The sequence below is a fragment of the Argiope bruennichi genome, chromosome 2 (assembly GCF_947563725.1).
Source record: "Argiope bruennichi chromosome 2, qqArgBrue1.1, whole genome shotgun sequence".
Classification (NCBI taxonomy): Eukaryota; Metazoa; Arthropoda; class Arachnida; order Araneae; family Araneidae; genus Argiope; species Argiope bruennichi.
The window spans coordinates 107,882,017-107,887,910 of NC_079152.1; the positions used below are offsets into that span (position 1 = coordinate 107,882,017).

Here is a 5,894-nt window from a genome sequence, read left to right on the forward strand (position 1 = left end):
ATTGAAATAAATGATTAGCAAAGTCATGGGAACTAAGAAATGCATCTTAAAATCCATTCATGTGAAAATCTAATAAGTTATACTCTAATTTCGATGAGGCACTTACAATTAGTCAGGTATCTGTTGTGGATATTACGTAATCGAATCATGCTTTAACTCTCAATATCTTTTGTCTTCATGGTCTTAGAAATCTTTCCTTTTATCCATAGTCATTACATATTTCTTTAAATGCAAATGTTTTCTTTTATTTTCCTTGTATGGGCCACAATGTTTACTTTAATGTAAACTTAAGATAAGGTTCAAAATCGGGCAATTGTTGATAAGTGACATAATATTATTTATTTTTAAAAAAATAATCTTTATTTTTCAATAATTTATAATATGATTAGAAGTAATAACATTTGATGCCTGTTGACAATGACCTCTTGCCTAATTAAATCTTCATAATTAATGTTCATAACTATTGGTTTTCCCATTCCATATTAATGATATTCATTTGTTTTTTTAGTCCATCACTATCGTAAGTAATATATTTTGAATACTTTATTGCCTCATAGCGTTATTTACATATATAATCTATATCTATGTATATATAATTGAATGGATATTTTTTGTTTGTTTAAATCTTATACAATTAAATATTCTTAAAAGAGAAGAAAATATAGCGTACATATTCTTTAATGTATGGAAATATTAGCCTACGTTATTAAAATGTTGCTTACTTTTCTGAAGGGAATTATAAGTAAATTGCAATAAAATAATGTTAAAATAATTTTATGTTTTTTCGCTATAATTTTTTAAATATATTAGGATAAAAATTATTTTTACAGCATCTTAAAATTCAAGGACTAGCTTTTCACTAACATCAGTTTCTGTTCCGTATAATTATTTATTTAAGTCCATGAAATTTTTCTAATTAATTGAATCAAAATTTTAAAGAATTCCATCTCTTTTTGTTAAAAATATTTAATCTGTTTTATTATTTAATCATTCTTGAGCTCATTTATTGTTAAGTTGTTTCTTCGGGCATTTTTAATTTTAATTTTATTTCTTAATATAAGAATAATTTAAAATGAATTCTAAATCGTCTCGTGTTCGAATCTTTAATAAGAATGTAAATTATCTAAATCGTTACATGATCGAAATTGAAGGAAAATTCGTTCAGCAGTTTTGAAGAAATTTCAGAAGTATCTAGTTTTGAATGAATCCAGATGTCCAATGTATAATGTTTAATTACAAAATACTGTTGATTAACAGACAATCATATAATATCAATTTTTTCTCCTAAGTAGTTGGTAATTATGAATACATCTGTTTCAATTAGTTTCAATATAATTAGTTTAATGAAGAACTCTATATCCAATTTAATGCATGCTTTAAATTTTTCACTTTAATTTTTGTACTCATTCTTTTAATAACTCAAGATTATTAGCGGAAAACTTGTATCATAATACAAGAAATGCATCTTGAATAGATAAATGCATGTTGTACGATTAAAAAAAACCACTGCTACACAAAGAAAGGGAATAATCATTATTCATGGCATAGAAAAGCCACATTCTATTTTTAATTTTCTAAAAATCTCTCTATTTTTCCAAGAATAAAATGGAAAATATACAGATATATTGGATGATTATTGATAAAAATATAATTCGTTTTTAGAGGAAGGTCATCATCAAGGACACAATGGAAGTAAGTAATTATCTATGTAAATATCATCAATATATGTGTATACTTATATATATTAATAATTAGGCAAAAATGGCTTACTGTGACGATAATACTTGTATACCATATTATAGTACCTACTCACAAAAAGTTAAAAGTTTTAAGATTAAATCTTTCATGTCTAATAAATTTTCTCTGAAGAAACTATTTAAATATCTTTAACAGTCTTTTAGCAAATAAAATTCTTTAGATTTTTGAAACATTAAGAAAATTTTTATAGAATTATTAGTTTAATAGTAAGAATTAGTTAATATAGAAAGAATATTAATGTCTGCGTTTTGATTACCACTTAAATGTCTGAACTTAAAATTTTGAATTCGTCAATTTTTGAAAATTAAGAGTCACACTGTTTTTGATATCTTTCCGTCACATCTCGTTACGAAGCTCAATTTCGTAAATCATTTTTTATACATTCTTTAAAACTTACAAATAACGTAGCCTAATTTGCAGGATGCATCCTGATGATTATATCCACTTCCTTAACTTCAGAATGTCTGCAGTTATATTCATAAAAGTGATGCCTAATACAAAACGGTTACAAGCGGCTATGCGTTATATGGTGAAACTGCTTGCAGCGTCACCTGGTGCCAAATTTTAAAATTAGTGTTCTAAACTCGAAAAATACACGAGGTAGGGGGAAAAAATCGGTTACAAAAATGTGCACCATTATGGATTACGGACAAAAAATGAAGCCTAGGAGGCAATAATGCTAACAGCAGAATAGTTTAAATGCTCACTTTTTCTCTCGATACCAAATATATTTACATAAGGAAATAGGGGGGAGGGGGGGTAAACTAGATATTACAATATACCTTTCATTTCACTGATCAAAATTCTCTCTCCCTCAAATCCAATGTGTATTTGAACCCTGGTTTCAATTTCATGTGTTTTACCATTTAACCTATTAGGCGACACATTTGCAAAAGCATCATTGTTATGTCACCAAAAGTCTTGCAATTTTAGCAATATTGCGCATGGAATACCAGAATTTTTTTTTAATACTAGAAAAATTGTTTATAAAAATTTGATCTAAACCGAAATCTGATAGATTTCGCTTTCTTCTCTGGATTTTTTTCTATTTGAATGTGCTAACTCAAAATCGCATCATGCCAGATGCATGAATTTTGTTGACCAAAATTCATAAATGCTTTCAAACTAGCTGCCGATAGGAAATTCCAAAGGGCTTATTTGATATAGTTTATTATGCGACAAATTTGTAATGAAAGATAATTTAATTGTAAATGTAAAACAAATTAGATTTACAAAATGTCATTATAACAGTTAATAATTACATGCTTAAGATTTTTTCATTAATTAAATCGTTTTAAGATCTTCCCACAATTTGAAATAAGTCTTTTTTTTAATTTCAAAGCTCTAATATCATCATAGACTAATTTTATCTCTAAATAACTTTTAAATGCTTAATTGTTCCAATTATGAAAGGCTGCTCTTTGACTCTAAGAATTCGTATTTGCCACTTTGCTATTTCCGAATGATTCCATTATTGAAATATCTAGAACATCAAATAACACGAAATAACAATACTCAAATTTATTCGCATTAAAGGTGTGTCAAGTGTTGCATTTCTGTTTTTACTGCCTTTTGGATTTCTCAATATCTTAACAATTTTACAATATTTATCTCTTGAAATCACTTACAAGTAGAATTATCAAAATCTCAAAAATGCGCACTTTTAATTTCTGAAAACTTACCTCACAATTTTAGAATGAAAAATTGTTTCTCAAAGAATTTATTCTTGAATATGAATCTGTAAAGATATTAAATTCAAATAACTTTTTATATATTTTTTATTATAAAGTATATATTTTTTTCCAAATTTTATCCCTAAAAATTTAAAAAATATTATTCAAATATTAATTAAAAGAAAGTCAGATAATATAACATAATTAAAACTCAACAACTTTTTTTTACAGATTTATTTGATGATGCCGCTAGTGTTTTGGACAACTTCTTCGGAACAGGATAAGCTTCATAGCCATCCTTAAGAGAAATTGTAGACAATAGCAAATCTGAGTATGATTGATCAAATTACATATTGAAACAATTATGTATCGCTATTTATTTTAAGCAACCGACTGTAATTTGCTAAACCTAATTCCTATAATTTTTTCATGCATGCTATTAGATGCTTCCACAATGTAAAAATTTCAGAAAATAAATAGAATATTGAAAAAAAATGTCTTTTATTTCAGTTCTTTAATGTGAATTCTATTTTTATGGGTAAAAATTAAAATAAATAATATTTTATTATTTTCATCATACATAGAAAATGCTTTCACAGAATATTTAACTATATTTATTTGTTGGTTTTTATTTTTCAGTTTGTTCCTTAGGTTTTTATTAAGGAAGAATGCTTATATATTTTACTAATTTGGCACAAATACTACAGAATAATATTATGTATACACTAATTTCTTTTTCAAAATCCTCTTATTTTGTTGATAAAAATATGAAAAATTCAGTTTATCTAAAAATTCTTGTTGATAATTCGAAACAGGAATACGAAATAAATAAAAAGTCTTAAGTCGGTAAATATGCATAAATCAATCTATTATATAAAAAATTATGAAAACATTGCATTTCATTCACTTTGCAAATGGTATGTAGCGAGTCACCTGACCAATAACATTTAATTTGTTTTGCCAGCATTGTTTGAAATATAATGAAAATTATTATTACGCTGTAGTAAGTAATTATATCGCACTTGACTTGAAATGGTGACAAAGAAGGAAAAGTAAAGTTTTCATTAACACCAAATTAATAGGCAATGAGTTTAAAACAATATTATATGCTAATTCTACATTTAGAAACGCCATTTGTGGCAACATTAATGAATAACTTCCAGGTTTGTTTATCTTTCTCGAGTAATGGAATTCTTTCGTCTCTCGGCTAGCAATCAGTATTAATACCCAAGAAATACTAGTGTTAAACCTGCATTGGTTTTTTTAATAGTAATGGGACATCCAGCGATGGTTCTTGGTGTTTGACCGAAAAGAATAAAGGCTGCGTTTCTCATATTAAGATGTTGACTGGTGACGCGGCATTGTTCATGTATTACATATTACTACTGATTCAAAAAATAAGGCAGATATGCTATTTATATTGAAAAGGTTGCAATTTCCAGTGAGACTAACTTTCGCCATGGCCATCAATAAATCACATGATCATAGGTTTGAGAAAATTGGACTGATTATTAACTATCACAGTGTAATATTTTCACATGGTCAATTGTCTATAGTATTGTACAGAAATCTAGATCTGTAATTAGAGTCCAGATTGAAGTAGGTAACATTAAGATTTTTTTAAGATGCTCTTAGTTAATAAAAATTAAGCAACATAAAATATTAGTATGTATCGTTTAATGGTTTTAATAGAATCTGTGTATTTGGAAAAAATCTGTAGAAATACGACCAGAAGGTAAACTTAAGGTAGCATAGTACCATGGAATAGCCCAGAGCTTGTTGAATTTAAATCATTCTTATGCTGACTATCAAACCAACAAATGCCTTCATGGGCAATAATAAAACTTTTGTGATGCCTTCGGAATAATTCAATCATTCCATTAGTTTGCAAATAATAAGAAGCAGAATGGATTCCATGGTCATTCATTACGTTTCAGGTCTCTGAATAAAGAAGGTTCAGAATTTCTCCCTTGATTTGTTATAATGCTAACAGGCGTTCCGAAGCGAGAAGTCCAACCATTAAAAAGTGCATGAGTTGTGGTTTATGCCAACTTATTTACTAAAGGAATTACTTCAGGCCACTTTGTATACCTGTCTTACTAAAAGTAAGACAACATTTATATCAATTCGATGCAGAAAATTGTTCCAGTATAGTCAGTATGAATATAAGGGAATCGAGCATCAAGTCGACCATTGAAGCTTTGGTATATTTGGATAATTTAGCTCGCTAACATTTATCACAAGGGAGGACTCTATTTTTTATGTCTTTTCTCGATCCTGGCCAAAGAAAACCGCTTAGAAATTATATCCATTGTTTCTGATATTTCAGTATGAGAAAGGAAAACCAAACTTTTCAAATATGCTTTCATTGTTTGATATGTAGTGAAGTAAGTCGAAGGTGTTCGAGGGAGATATCATAATATAAAAAACACTTTCAACTGGAAAATATTGTTTTTTAATTTC

General features: G+C 27.4%; 1 long non-coding RNA gene across 1 annotated transcript; it reads left to right on the forward strand.

The window, feature by feature from the left end:
* The first annotated feature begins 503 nt into the window (after positions 1 to 503).
* On the forward strand, positions 504 to 3,926 carry LOC129957071 (uncharacterized). Its single transcript, XR_008782733.1, has 3 exons — positions 504 to 520; positions 1,663 to 1,692; positions 3,663 to 3,926. It is a non-coding gene; the product is annotated as an uncharacterized LOC129957071 (long non-coding RNA).
* The last annotated feature ends 1,968 nt before the right edge of the window (positions 3,927 to 5,894 follow it).